General features: G+C 42.5%; 1 protein-coding gene across 1 annotated transcript in view; it reads left to right on the forward strand.

The window, feature by feature from the left end:
• Positions 1-1454: 1454 nt before the first annotated feature.
• DAB1 (DAB adaptor protein 1) overlaps positions 1455-16098 on the forward strand; it is a 3348596-nt gene continuing 3333952 nt past the window's right edge. Inside the window, exon 1 of the mRNA XM_069232585.1 lies at positions 1455-1752. The gene's annotated coding sequence lies outside the window, so the exon portion shown is untranslated. The remainder of the gene's footprint in view (positions 1753-16098) is intronic.

The raw sequence follows: 16098 nt of genomic DNA on the forward strand, positions 1-16098 counted from the left end.
ATTCTTGATACAGTAATGCTGGTTTAACTGGTAACTCCCATTACTCGTGGAATGGGAATAACTAAGTACTTGTTATGAGGGAGTTGAGGTCTTATTAGAAGTGCCCCGTTTAATCGGCCAGTAAATCTGTCCCTCACTGAAGTTACCAATACTGGAGGTGGTTATACCTCCAGGGGAGGTGGTGTTACCTGCTATTGGTAAGTGGGACACTGAGGGTCTAACTAGAAATGAGGAATCACTAAATGAATTGACAATCCCGGTTCTGATTCCCCTGGCTATTCCTCATTTCACACATGCCATTTCAGCAAGTATCCAAAATAATAGATCACTGGTAATGCTTCTGTACTCACCTCTTACACCATCTTGCTCTCTCCAGGACTGAAATAAGCGGGAATGAGCGCTAGCCATGATCCCTTAATTCCCTTAACTTCCTCTTACCACTACACATGCACGGTAGCCCATGTAGACTCACGGTCGCCTCCCATGAACCCACCTAGTGTCATTTGCTGCAATTTGCAATGTTGGTGGAATGGGGCACTAACAGCATACCCATTATGGGCCATATTTATACTTTTTGACGCAAAACTGCGCTAACGCAGTTTTGCGTCAAAAAAATTAGCGCCGGCTAAGGCCATTCTGAAGCGCCATGCAGGCGCCGTATTTAATCAATGACGTTAGCCGGCGTTAGCCGCCGGCGCTGCCTGGTGTGCGTGGAAAAAAACGACGTACACCAGGCAGCGCCGGCGAAGGGGAATATGGGGCTTGGGCGTCAAGAAATGGGGCAAGTCAGGTTGAGGCAATTTTTTCGCCTCAACTCGATTTGCGCCATTTTTTTTCACTCCCAACCCCCATATAAATGACTCCTGTCTTAGCAAAGACAGGAGTCATGCCCCCTTGCCCAATGGCCATGCCCAGGGGACTTCTGGTCATTGGGCACAGTGGCATGTAGGGGGGCACAAATCAGGCCCCCCTATGCCACAAAAAATAATTTAAAAGTATGCGCCGCTTTTGCAAATGCGGCGCTAAAAAAGTATAAATATGGGCCATAGCGTGGTAAATCTGGTGATGTAAACCTCAATGGGGAAGTTATCAGTGGGAGGTAGAAACTACAACGGGGAAAGCCGGTGTTATTTTTACGAGGCTCCGTGTTTTCTGCTACTGTACCTGTACCAATCAATGCCTCTTAAGTGATGAATGTGCTCTGGCCTCAGGTTCTCCTTGCTGCAGCATGATGGTCTCTTTATATCATTTTGTAGTGGCAGGCCAAATGGAGTGAGAGTGAAATTGCTATAGATTTCGTTTATTTGTGTGATTAAATATTTGATTGCCGGCCTGAGCAAGGTAGCAGTACTGATGAGATAAATAATCTTTAAAAACATCGGAATATTTTTGTAACTGTTCAACAAATGAAGCTGCCGGGCCATTGATTAGTAGCTGACATTTTTTTTAAGGTCCCAGTACTAGGAGGAGTGCGGTAGTGATGTATACGGTATGAAAGATGTGGCCTGCAGAGTGCCGGCTCTGCCTCTGCTGCTGTTGCTGCTGTGCCGTGATTGAGGTGCTCTCGCTGAACCGAGGTTGCTGGGGATTTTCGGACTAGGATAACCATTTTCTAGACCCATATTCTGAGGGATCTACCGGCTTCTTCCTAAAGAACCCCTGGCGGTGAAGGGCAGGAAAGGGGGAGGAAGGACGATTTTCTGCAATGACGGGATGAGCGAGGATGCGTTGAGGGAGCAGCCCTGTCAGAAGGTAGGTGAAGGTATTTCATTGCATTACAGCCGCGAAGGACCAGGGGTTGGAGGGGTTTCAGTCACTGTAAGTACAGCCTGCAGCCTGTGATGGATGTAATTTTTGACTCTGTATCTGGTTAGCGTCACGCACTCATGTTTCAGTTCCTCATGTTCGTTAGAAATCCCGTTTGGGCGGATGACACCAGTCAAGGAGGAAATCTATCGGCAGGGGGGAAACGAGGAGCAGTCCCGTAATGGAACCGGTTGTTTTAAATTACAGTCAGCTGGTATTTTTTATTTTTTTTTAGCAAAGAGTGAAATGTATATATTCGACGACCTTGTTTTGTCATTATATTTTTGTTTTCATGAAGTGTCTAGACCGGATACATGTTCCATTGCGTCCTATGTACTCATTTCATATTGCAGCACATTCGTGGCACAGATTTAGTGAGAAACTGTGAAATGGCTGTCTATTTCCATCAGTCGGTTATGCCCTAGTCGTAGATGCAAATACAAATATAGCGGAATAATCCGAGCATGAAAGTAACTGTGTGAATTCTGTGTCTGCAGGAAGGGACCACCCCTATCCCGCGCCTTGTATTACTTTCCATCTGCACTGGCAGACCCAGGCATGGGATGAAAGATTTTGTTCCATGCGCTGGTTTTAACCTAGCCGATATGTTGTTTTCCTGCATCAATTACTAATATTTGGAGACAGCATTGCGTTCCCTGTGACTTCTCGCGAATTTGATGTATATCAACAGTCTAGGCGTCCTGCAGCTGGAGCCAGGAAAGCAAACAGCAGCATTGGGTGTAGACCTGGCACAAATAGTGATGCACTGCTCTCTTTTAGGATCTTTCTGAACCCTCCCGGACAATTAGATCACCAATTAATCAGCCTAAAGACCACTTAGGCATAACCTTGTTGAAGCATAATTGAGCAGGGGTATGTCAGTCTCGTGCCACAGACATGGCACGCTTGTCTACAGCATGGACTGCATCACCGGTTATTTTCAGAATGGAAGCGCATGAGGAAACTGCAAAGTGGGCAAGCAGTGCCTTTAGCAGCAGCTTGAACTATGTTTTTTTTTTGTAAGTATCATAGCTCAGAAAGAAGACCTCCCCTGTGTTTGTGCTTTTTTTATGAGCAGCTGGCAGATTTTTACCTGCTATTACACCGAAGGCATTTGCCAGTTATCCAAGTGCCATCACACCACATGTTGTCCGGTTTGCGTGCCACTGACGAGTTTTCAGTTCCCTATATTAGGAGTTTTATAGTGTGGAACTCACACCTTCTGCGGGGAGTCTCTCATTTTAACTAGTCCCATTCTGATGAAAATATCATGGGGTCTGAAAGATAAAACAAATGTGCCCGTAGAAATGATATCTCTTTTCCACGTTAAAATACTTTTTTTTTCTGGTAGATGATTTTTTCACTGCAGCATTACCGCCCAGTCATATTAAAAGGTCCTTGGAGCAATAACTCCCTTTACACTGCGTCTTCTCGTCAGCAAGACTCTGTGCTGCCAGTGATGTGTGTGGATGTAGGAAATGTATTAAAACCCTATATATATGTTAAATTATGTGTTTCCTGAGAGTGCATAGTTGTACACGTACACACACGCGTGTCAGTGAATAAAATAAATATAGACAAAAATAGGACTTTATTTTTGGAAACAGGTCGTTTCCTAGACGGGAACTCGTAAATTATTTTGAAGTGTAGTATTTTTGCTTTGGAATAGTACTGTCTTTGACGTAGCAGTTTTTAATCATGTCATGTTGTAAAATATTTTGGGCAAGCAAGCTCCATTTCAACGGAATTGCAGAGTCTGTATACTGTACAATGGAGAAATCCAATACCTGCTTGAGATGATTTGAAGAAATGAAATCTATAAATTAAACGAGGGTGAGAGAAGTGCCCCAGTCACAACACAGACAGGTTTACTTCCTTCATGTGCCTGGCAGCATAGACATGCGTCACTGCGCTCGAGGCGGCCCTCGCTGTGCTTGGGTGCAACGCAGGTTGGAGTCAAGCTGCCACGCTGAATGGGCAGTGAGCTCTGATGTGATTGCCTAGAACTTGGAATCAGGGAAAAGGGTGGCATAAGATGGGGAAACACAAAGAAGTCGGTCTCCTGAATTTATTGTGTTTTACCAATGTGGATAAAATAACGTAGCAATAAGTAATGGTTTCTCACATTGCAGACAACATGTCACTCTCATGAATAGAGATGCAGGTGCAGGTGGTAAATCAGATTGTGAATGCATAATATGGGTGCTTAATGGTGGACCGGATACACTTCTGTTCCTGCTGTAGAGATCAAATGTACGTGGGAGCATGAGAGAGATTGGCACATGTGGTTGCCCAGGGTAATTTAAAGGATGATACTTGTTTGACTGACATACTGCATACATAATCCAGTGTGGAGTTGCAATTCGTGCTTTTTTAAGTAACTGGATTATCTTGAAGGCTGACACTGTCGAGGGCCAATTTATTCAAAAAGGTGATTGAATGATAGTGTAAAAGATAAAGTTTAGCAGAGAGTGTCAAGATAGTGCAACCAAATATTCTAGAACTTTTAACTTCCTCATCAGGAAATAATAGCCAACGTAAGAGCACTGAAGGTGTAAAAGAGCCAATGTCTACATGAACGTTTTGAGATGCTGGGTTAAAGCTTGACACATGAATATTATACTGCTTTTCTCTCCTGTCTTGCTTAAAGCTCTCCAGAAAGCGCTACTTCAGATGATTTGAGAGTGGACAAATGCAAAGTAGAGCTAAATTGATTGAAGGAGAGAGGTAGACAGTTTGAGGAAAAAGGTAAAATTGGGAGAGGCACTGTGGACATAAGAATGAGCTATGTCTGCAAATAAAGTTTAAAGAGGTTGGTTTTTGCTTTGTCTGGAACTGAAGTAAGTCATCAAGACATCTCAGTTTTTCAGGTAACATGATCAACAGGGAAGAGTCTGCTCCAGAGAAAAATTGAATTGTGTTTGATTTTCTTGCATTCACTGCAGGCTCCATTCAAAAGAGGGCACACACCTTTTGATCCCTGTGCAAACAAGAGTTTGTATAATCATACCCTGGGTAATGTTATTTGTCATGTGGCTACACTGTTTGTCTATACTCTTTGTCTGTTGAAAGACTCACACTCATCCGACCCACTTGTAATCAATGCATAAGACTATCTTTGTTTCTGAGGACTTTTGGAAACATAGACACCAGTAGAGATTTTTAAGGAAGAATGAAGGTACCAGGGATGTTGCAGACAAATGGCTCTAATTATGGTGTATGTAATCCTATGTTTGATTCTCACATCCAAGGGGAGCCATTTAAGTTCTCTCAGGATGGTCAGAATTGTTTGATACCTGAGACTAGCCTAACTCCACAATGTAGAACCACTTTGACTGGGTCTATTTTACATATGTTCTCTTCTATTATCATAGTGTTCTCACAATCAGGGCAAAATCAGAGCGGGAGATGATTAGTGCATGGACAATAAGTTCAACGTCAGATGTTTTAAGCAATAGTTTTAATTAAGTTGATTAAGTGTTGTCTGAAATGCTTCAACAATATGTTGAATTTCCAATGACACTCTTTCTTGAGAATCAAGCTAGAAACCCACAGACGATACTTAGGAGGCTTGGGATGTTGTAAAACCAACCATCTGCAGTTTAGACAACTATTGTTCTTAGATTCTGGAGGTGTTTTGCCAAGAAGAATGATAAATTCATGTTTGATCAGTACTGTCTCAGAAATCTAAAGTACTTCCAGTTACAGAGTTTTCTTTGCCAAGTTGTCAATGTGCAGATATCTTGAACTGTGAAAATATTTAGATACATTTGTGTATCATCTGGGTATAAATGAATTGCAATATATTTCTCTGCAAATAGAATTTTCACTGATATCAAATATAGGCTGAACACAGTTGGTGACTGTCTGGGTCCTTGATAAGAAAAAGAAGGGGTCTACCCTAATAGCCCTACCATACCTGGGCAGAATAAGAACAATCTATAGAAAAGAAGTGGTACAATAGTAGGGAGAAATCTAAATACTGATTTACACACAATGAGCTTCTGAATTGGTCATTGGAAGTGTACTTTAATTACAACATAATTATTCACTTAATTTTTGGACATAAAAAAACATAATGACACACATGTAACAATATATATAACACTGAAATTACATCAAAATTACATACAAAAACATATACAAAACTGTCTTCATCATTCTCCAAGATTAGAAATAATGTGGTTGTCTAAATACATTAAAACTTCAATTCACAAATATGAGATGGTTGCGTCGGCTATCACATCTCAAATCTTTGTTTTCCCTAACTCCTTGTTAACAAAGAGATGTGTCTTCTAATCATAATCCATCAACTAAATATTTCCTACAACCTCCCTATCAACAGGTCGACGCGTTTCGGCCCCTTCACATATGGGCCTCTTCAGGACTCACGGAGAGATAAAGACCTATAAATGTAATTAATATATATAACTTAGTTCGACTTTCTTAAGAATTATTTGAAAATTATTCCAGAAAACTCCTTCACCGTGACAAATTATCCATAATCTATTTCACCATTATGTGGTATTGTTAGTCTTTATGATTAACATGCTCTCAGTCTAGGGCTGGGTACTTGAGGCATGTCACATGAGACTGAGGAGGGATCTAAGACAATAATGCCCATCCAGACTAGTTAGTTGTGGGTGACCTAAAAATAAATGAACTTGGGAGAACTGCTCTTTAAGCTCAGCTTTTTTCAAGGATATAGTTGATGGCCACTTTTGAGTTTGGCAAGGTGATACTTCATCACAAAGGTGACAGATAGCCTGTACATTTTAGCCTATGGGACTTGTTATACAGTGGGTAGAATAGGACTCTTTGTGATTTTTTTTTATGTTGTCACCCCGTGTTTTGGATTGCTGCTCATGGTTTTTTGATTTTGTGCACTGGGATACTGCTAATTGGGTCCCAGTGCACGTGATCTGACCCCTAAATGTGGTAAAACTGGCTGAATCCGAACTGGCATATTTAAATTTCCTATAGGGTCATAGCATACAGTTCAGACACATACCCATGATATGGACAGTTGAATTTCACCTGTGGACTACAGCACTTATTGTGCCATCCACTAGTGTGACAAAATAAAACACAGCTTCAGTCCTCCAAGTGTAGCCTAACTGCTGTGGTTTAAACCAACATTTCAAAAGATCTCCCTTTCAAATAGTCATGTCACCCTTACGTAGGTCTTGTAGCCCATAGGGTAGGGTACATAGTATTTGACATTGGGAAGTGTAGCAATTTACTGTTAGCATGCCCCTACATTGACAAGGGCCCAAAAGCTGTTGAAGACTCTGTCTGTCCTAAAACAAAAACTAAAGTACAGATGAAAATATTAATTCTGTCATCTCTGGTTAAGCACCAGCTAGAAAAAATAGTTTAAGCACTATCTTTCATATTTAGTAAAATTATGGAAGAAATTGGAATAATGGTTTTGGGGGGGGCAAGGGGGTTGAAACCCCACTCAAGCAGCAGCTTCAATCTTTGTCAGAGTGAGACACAAGCAAACCTCAAATTAACCTGTAGTCAACCTCCTGGAAGCATGACACAGAGCAGTCAGACTTAACTTAGTGGCAATGTGTAAAATATTAGAGCAACAGTAATAAAATGATAAAATTACACAAAAAAGATCCCACAACAAGTAAGAAAAAAACAAGAAAAAATGATAAAAATCAACTCTGTACAACGGGAGGTATGCTATTTAAATGATTTAAGTGGACTAGGAAAATGCCGCAGAAAAGTTACCTTCTCAGTCCAATGCAAAGAGTCCCGTTCACAGTGGTGGGGGCCAGGAGGAGCAGGGAAATGTTTCACAGTCATAGTTGTGGCAAAAAGGTCCTGTTGTCTTGAATGGTCAGGCTGGTGCTTCATGATGGCGCTCTGCGGGAGTGGTTGATGCTGTAACATGAAGGGTCAGGCTGATGGAACTTTGCATAGGCGGACTGTACGAGTTACAATGTTTTGGTGCCAACTGTGCCATTCATGGTCACAAAGGCCCCAAAACGTCAACTCAGCCACTCTGAGGCCACACTATGGGTCCAGGGTCTGAGGGACATCACTTTGGGGGGGTCAATGGTTAGCTCCAGCTGGATCTGGGTAATGGTTCAAGTGTTTGGGAGCCTGCTATGTCCCTGTAGCTCTGAACAAGAGGCCAGCAGACTAGCCCTTGGAGTCACTCTGGGAGTCATGGGTTCAGGTCCAATCTCGCTTAGGCAGGAAGGCACCAGGGCTGCAATCCAGCAATGCAGTAGTCCAGCAAGGCGGCATTTCAGCAGAGTGGCCGTACTTTTAGCATAACAGCAGTCCTTTTTCCTGGCAGACTCTCCACAAGTCCAGAAGTGTATTGAATAATTGGTGTGTGAAGTCCAATAGTTATACCAGGTGCTTCCTTTTGAAGTGAGCGTAGCTTCTATATACTTCCCTTTGAAGTGTACAGGTTTCATGCTTCTCCTGTCTTGGCTCCAGACTAATAACAGGTGGTATGCAGTCCTTTGTGTGGAAGCAGGACACAGCCTATTTAAGTGTAATTAGGACTGTGTGCAACTCTGCTCTACTATCCTGTCAGTGAAAGTCCATCCATGTACACCTAGGCTTTCTATTGTTTGTGGCTGTCTAGGAGGAATACACAAAAAGCTAAAGCACTAAATGGCTAAGACACGAAAATACCAACTCTTTAAAAGTGGCATTCTCAAAATTGTAATTAAAAATCTGACTTTACAATAAGAGGTTTTTTCATTACGATGCTAAACACACCTAACATTAAATGTTTACCTATTCCCATGTGGAAGTTACAGCACATTAAATTATTAAACTCCAGTGTTAGCCTCTGGGAAAGGTTTGCCTTGCATTAGCGAAAAACAAACATAAGAGCTTTTCACTATCAGGACATCTAAAACTTGAAAGCACATCGACTACTTTTCAAATAAATTGCACCAGGACCTATGGGCTGGTTAGGGCCTACTATAGCGGTGACCTCTTTGAATTAAAAAGGAAGGTGTGAGCTTGGCAAAAGGCTTATTTTGCCAAGTAGAAATGCAGTTTAACACTGCAGACACAGGCTCCAATATCAGGCTTGAGACATGTTTAGAGTGCTAAATAAATGGATGGCACAATCAGTGTTGCTGGCACACTAGCAGCATTTCATTTACAGGCCCTGGGCACAGATAGTGTAACTTTACCAGGGACTTACATGTACATTAAACATGCCAGTTGGGCATAGGCCAATTTTGCCATGTTTTGAGGAGGGAGCGCAAGTACTTTGGCACTGGTTAGCAGTGGTAAAGTGTGCAGAGTCCTAAGGCCAGCTAAAATGAAGTCAGCAAAAACAGGAGGCCTGAAGGCAAAAAGTTAGGGGCAAACCACACCAAGGATGCCAGTTCTAACAATTATGAAGAATTTATATATGAAGGTGAGAATGCCTATTTTGTTCCTCACAAAAATGGAAGCAGATGGAAAACTTGTATGTGTCACTAACATACTATGGGGTCGTTATGACCCTGGCGGTCTTCAGACCACCAGTGTCGCAGTGGCGGTCTGACCGCCGCAAAAGTGGTGGTCTGACCACTTTGGCCACGGTCTGACCACCACATTACGACCGTCAGCACCACCAGTTTTCCTCCACAGGAGGGACTGGCGGTGCTGGGGGTCGTAATCCACCCAGGCAGCGCTGCAAGCAGTGCCACCCTGGTGATTACGAGTCCCCCTCTCTGCCAGCTTTTACGTGGCAGTACCACCCCATCACAAAAGGATGGCAGAGATGGGGTGCAGGGGCCCTCATGGCCAATCACGCCACTCTCAGGTGCCTGTGCACACTACATACCGGAGCATTGCCGCCGGCTCAATTATGAGACTGCGTTAATGTTGTAGGCTGTTTCCAGTTGGGGCCAGAGGAAAACTTCTAAGGAGGCCCGCGGGAAGGCAGCTGCACTTGTGGCAACCTGACCGGGGGTGTTTGGCAGACGGCCTTTTCCGCTGCTCAAACTCATGATGACCCCAATAGGTCCTCATCGCTTCCTCATCCTAGCCCTTACTACACAAGCTGTGAACCTGTTCACATACCATCAACAATACTGAAGAATGGATATGAAAAGTTTGCAGCACAATAAATGACATTTAGAGGCAGAAAAGTGTGTTTTGATGTATTCTACTGGACTTTCACAAAACAGTGTGTTGGCCTTCCTTCTATGTATTTGATGAAAAAATTTAAATGCTAGCAACAGAATTATTGAATCACGCTATTTGATTTTGTGAGGTTGAATTGTAACAGTGTATAACTTTTAACCAGTTGCACTTTAGAGGATGATATATAAATGAGTGAATGGTTTATCACCAATGTTCTGTGCTGTTTGTTTTAGTTAAAATAATGACACTGTTATACCCATAATAAATATTCTGGCTAGACTTCTATCATTATGTGGAACCTACTGAAGCTTACCATTTTGACATAAAAAGCTCAGAGAAGGATGAAGCGTTTCATCTGGGGTGAATTTGTACTTTGGCACTTACCCAGTTCCTATGGTTTGACTTGAGACTTTATTTAGCCATTTTCAGGTTTTCTACTATTCCACCAAGTAAGAAGAGGGACGTTCTCCAATCTTTTGGATGAAGACCATGTGTTATAATTTGAGAGTCTGCTACAAGGGTATTTCTCTGCTGTCGAATTTAGCCATAAACAGCAGCATTTCTGTTTACAACATTGAAGTTTGCCGAGAGACAAGGTTAAAGGCACCCTATGACAAAAAAAAATGTTCAGAACAAAAAGACTTCCAAAGCAGGATGTTTTTTTCTGAACAAAAAGTAAATGGCCTCAACATGCAGGGATCTTTTTCCCTGCACATGAGGGCCATTTAACATGTTTGCTGCCCGTTTCCACTGTGCCTCACATGGCTGTTATGGGCAGGGTAATAAGTATTAGTAGACCTGTTATCAATGGGGCAGGATACCTGTTAATATGGCCAATGGTCCTGTGGCTGAAGGACCTTGGTATCATGGGGTTATATTGGTAAACCCAGCAGAGGGCACACAAACTAAAAGCCAGATGTTCTTTTGACTTTAAACAGAGCAGGGAAACAGCCAGCTTGACAGGGTAGAAGGACCACAGGATTATGAAGTTTCTGACTTCATAAAACCCTAAATGAGTTCCTAAGACATGTTTATTTGGCACTCAGATTTATTCAGCTCTGGAGGTCAAGGAGCTGTAGTTAACAAGTGCTAAAGATTGTCAGACACTTCTTTGCAAGGGCCCTTTGTTAGCCTTCAACTCTGATGGGAAAGTCTCTTAGCAACTGAAAGAGACAGTCCTTAGGGTGGTATGATGCAGCTTTCTAGGGTGGATTGTGGTACCCCGTTTTTGTCCTCCAAGGGTTAAAAAAATGACTGTCGCAATTTTCATGATGCTGGGAAAATCACTCTTGGTTCCTCCCACAGCTTCCAGGTGCACACAAAAGGCTTATAGGATCCTGGTCTCTTTAAAGCCATAAATTCCATTGGATTTAGTGCAGGCAGGTCCCAACTGGGTTGCCAGGTTCTCGCACAGGAAATTGAGCCATTTATCAGCTTTTTGTGTCGAAGACTGCCTCAGGACGCAAACTAGCCTATTGCAGCCTCTGAGTTCAAGCATAGCTTATCAGGGTTCCTCAAGGTTCCTCGAGTGCATATGGCAGAATTCTTACTTCATTTGATGATTTCCATGTCCAGGAATATCTTGATGATTCAGTAGCAGGGTGTCAGCTGTATCCAGGGCAGTTACCCGTGATTGGTAATTTCCATAGGTCCAATCACTGCAGACTTTCCACAAAAACTCTACATTTTGCTAAGCACTTCCTGTTCTGCTTTACCTTAAACATTCATATAGCCTTCTATCTAGTATGACAGAAGTCAAGAAACCTTCTAAGGAACTCTTCCCCTCCTGAAGCCATCCCTTTGAAAATGAGTAACCATCACCTCTTACTGGTTAGAGGACCAGTTTCGTTTTTGCCTTCCCTGGGCAGGGGCAAATGCAGAAAAAGACATTCTGGATAAAAGGGCTTCTGTCACTTGAGCTTCTTTATACCATCTCAATATCAAAAGGCAGATGTCTGCTCCGGCCTTTAGTGATGCCATCTTTTCCTGTCTTCTCATAAATAGCCCATCTCAGCTAACTGTTCAATGGATGCCCCACAGCTCAGTTCTTGCATTTGGTCTACTACATGACAGCATACCTCCTCATGGCTAATTGGGAATCTATATTCAATATTTCCATATTGTGTGTGTGGGGGGTAGCAGGGGAAAAAATGGCTCAATCACAGCTAAGGTGCAAAGATGCGCACACTATTATGTGTAGAATTACCTTTCTATTTCAGAATTCAGATTATAGCCTTCTTTTATTGAACCAGTTCTTATTGGCTATAGGACTCTGCACACAATGTACTTTGCACGCTTTACCCCTGCTAATCAGGGGTAAAGTGTTTGTTCTCTCCTTTATAAACATGGTAAAATTGGCATCCACCTCCTTGCCACATGTAATTTACTTATAATTGCCTAATATGGGGAATATTCTACCCAGGGCATGCAAATTAGGTGCTACTAGTGTGCATCAGCACTCATTTCGCTGCATACTAAAGTTGCACTGTAAACCATGTCCCCAGAATGACCACTGCAACCTGTGTCTGTAGTTGCAAACTGTCATTTCAACCTGGCAAAATAAGCCTTTTTCCAGGCATAAACTATCTCCTAAGTTAGGCTGTAACAATCCAAAGGGCAGGGTGCATGGGCTGCATGGTATTTAAAAGTAGGACATGTATATTTCATTGTTTATATGGCCTGGCAGTAAAAAAAACTGCAAAGTCTGCACTATTACCTTCACAAAGTGCTACAATCAGTTTGAGAATTGCTAGAAAAATATTTTAAGGATACGTTTTAATAGTAATTTAAAATTCAACTTAATGTTCAAGTCATATATTAAATTACTATTTGTAAAATTACACCTTTAGAAAGTTATTTTCTGCCTAAAACTGAAAGGTGTTTCTGCGAGTGTCAAGCTTTTACCTGGCCCCTGATGGACTTGGTCCACTGTGCAGGATCACCCCCCCAAATGTTTAGCCTTCACCCACCCTAGTTCTGAACCCATTTTCGTTGGCTTTTGGAAGAAATGTTGCTGCTAGAAAGTCTTCAGTGTGTACATATTAAGAATAAGCAGGAAGGACCCTGTGTGCCTACCTTGCCAGACATTGCAACTTTTTTTTTACTAGTCACAATAACTTAGTTTGCGCCAAACTTATCTTCCTAGCATTAATGTGTAATTTACTATTACTTGGACACTCATCTACCTTTATCCTTTTATCTCATCTACCTAAAAAATCACTTACCCTATGCTAGTTGTAATAGTTCCTTCACCATTAAAAACTCTTCTTTATTACCTTTACGCTGACACTAAGGGACTTAATATAAGTTTAGGGGAGCGGTATTCCTGGGTGGAGTACTGCTCCATCCAATTATAATTTGTTTGTCGTTCCTACACCCACATTTGTCTGGGAACATTGGACCCAATTTTACAAGCATGCAAACCCAGCAGGTAAAATAACATAAAGCTTAACTTAACCCGCACCTGCTCCCCTTCCCCCATGGCATGCATGCTCCCCTTGCCAGCCCAGTGCTATTGCTGTCCCCTGTCACTTTTTCATAAAATAAATAAGTGGTACAGTTAGTTGCCACCAAGTTCTCAGTAATTAATTTGTTAGTTTTCTTTCCAGGAGAAACTGAGAATTAGCATAGGAAAAGCAAATAGATCTGGTCTTGGCACACTGGTGCAATGGTTAACTTTATTTTTTGTATTGCAAGCATTTTATGCACCAAACTTAGTGGCTTTATGCTTGTAGGCAAAGCACTTCCATTTAGAAAATATTAAACATTGAATATAATTTTAATAAAATCATGTAAGTGCTTCCTAACAGGCAAGTATATTTAGAATAGCTATAGAAACCAATTTTAGCTTTTTAGTCTGAACAATGTTTTCATTAGAAAAGTATATATTCAGTTTGCTAATAGCTTTGTTGCCATTTGATGAATCGTCACAACACTTTAAAAAAGGTCTAATGCACGTTGATGGGATTTTTTAAACATATTCTTTGAAAAATCCTAGTAAACAATGAAATATACTTATTTAATTTTATACACATTTATGTTAATGTGCTGTTCAAATTTATCAATAGTAGGTTTAAAATGTTATATATAACAATTTTACATGAATATCTTATCATCATTTCTTTTATTAATTTCTTTAAGGATTGATAAACCTTAATAAAGGCTCCACCATGTGGTGGAGAGATTGTAAGCCTGCACCTAGGAGTATCTTTACACTTTGAAACTGTGTCTCACAAATAAGTGTAATGTCACTGCTAGGTACAGTAGTAGATGTACACATAAGTCATTTTAAACATGTATATTTATCTTTATGAATAGATTCCAAATTTAAAAACACACAAAAAGTTCTATAAAATCGAAATTATTAAAGAATGGAAAGTAAAAATGTAGGAAGGTAGCATCTTTACCCCCACTTTTGGCCTGTTTGTGAGTATATGTTAGGGTGTTTTTACTGTCTCACTGTGATCCTGCTAGCCAGCGCCCAGTGCTCATAGTGGAAACCCTCTGTTGTCAGTGTGTTTGATATGTGTCACTGGGATCCTGATAGCCAGGACCCCAGTGCTCATAGGTGTATGCCCTGTATGTGTTCCCTGTGTGGTGCCAACTGTATCACTGAGGCTCTGCTAACCAGAACCTCAGTATTTATGCTCTCTCTGCTTTTTAAAATTGTCACTGCAGGCTAGTGACTAATTTTACCAATTCTCATTGGCACACTGGAACACCCTTATAATTCCCTTGTATATGGTACCTAGGTACCCAGAGTATTGGGGTTCCAGGAGATCCCCATGGGCTGCAGCATTTCTTTTGCCACCCATAGGGAGCTCAGAAAATTCTTACACAGGACTGCCACTGCAGCCTGAGTGAAATAACGTCCACGATATTTCACAGCCATTTTCACTGCACATAAGTAACTTATAAGTCACCTATATGTCTAACGCTCACTTTGTGAAGGTTAGGTGCCAAGTTACTTAGTGTGTGGGCACCCTTGCCCTAGCCAAAGTGCTCCCACATTGTTCAGGGCAAATTCCCCGGACTTTGTGAGTGCGGGGACACCATTACACGAGTGCACTACATATAGGTCAATGCCTATATGTAGCGTCACCATGGTAACTCCGAACATAGCCATGTAACATGTCTAGGATCATGGAATTGTCACCTCAATACCAATTGGTATTGGGGTGACAATTCCATGCATCCCCGGGTCTCAAGCACAGAACCCGGGTACTGCCAAAATTGCTTTCCGGGGTCTCCACTGCAGCTGCTGCCAACCCCTCAGACAGGTTTCTGCCCCCCTGGGGCCTGGGCAGCCTGGTCCCAGGAAGGCAGAACAAAGAATTTCCTCTGAGAGAGGGTGTTACACCCTGTCCCTTTGGAAATAAGTGTGAAGGGCTTGGGAGGAGTAGCCTCCCCCAGCCTCTGGAAATGCTTTGATGGGCACAGATGGTGCCCATCTCGGCATAAACCAGTCTACACTGGTTCAGGGATCCCCCAGCCCTGCTCTGGCACGAAACTGGACAAAGGAAAGGAGGGTGACCACTCCCCTGACCAGCACCTCCCAGGGGAGGTGCCCAGAGCTCCTCCACTGTGTCCCAGACCTCTGCCATCTTGGAATCAGAGGTGTTGGGGCACAATGGACGGCTCTGAGTGGCCAGTGCCAGCAGGTGATGTCAGAGACCCCCTCTGATAGGTGCTTACCTTTCTCAGTAGCCAATCCTCCTTTTTGGGCTATTTAGGGTCTCTCCTCTGGGCTATTCCTCAGATAACGAATGCAAGAGCTCAACAGAGTTCCTCTGCACTTCCCTCTTCGACTTCTGCCAAGGATCGACCGCTGACTGCTCCAGGACACCTGCAAAACCGCAACAAAGTAGCAAGACGACTACCAGCAACATTGTAGTGCCTCATCCTGCCGGCTTTCTAGACTGTTTCCTGGTGGTGCATGTTCTGAGGGCTGTCTGGCTTTACCCTGCACTGGAAGCCAAGAAGAAATCTTCTGTGGGTCGATGGAATCTTCCCGCTGCTAACGCAGGCACCAAACTTCTGCATCACGGGTCCTCTGGGTCCCCTCTCATCCTGACGAGCATGGTCCCTGGAACACAGAAGCTGGGTCCAAGTATCTCACACAGTCCAGTAGCCCTTCTGTCCAAATTTGGTGGAGGTAAGTCCTTGCCTCCCCAC

Source organism: Pleurodeles waltl, chromosome 4_2, assembly GCF_031143425.1.
Source record: "Pleurodeles waltl isolate 20211129_DDA chromosome 4_2, aPleWal1.hap1.20221129, whole genome shotgun sequence".
NCBI lineage: Eukaryota > Metazoa > Chordata > Amphibia > Caudata > Salamandridae > Pleurodeles > Pleurodeles waltl.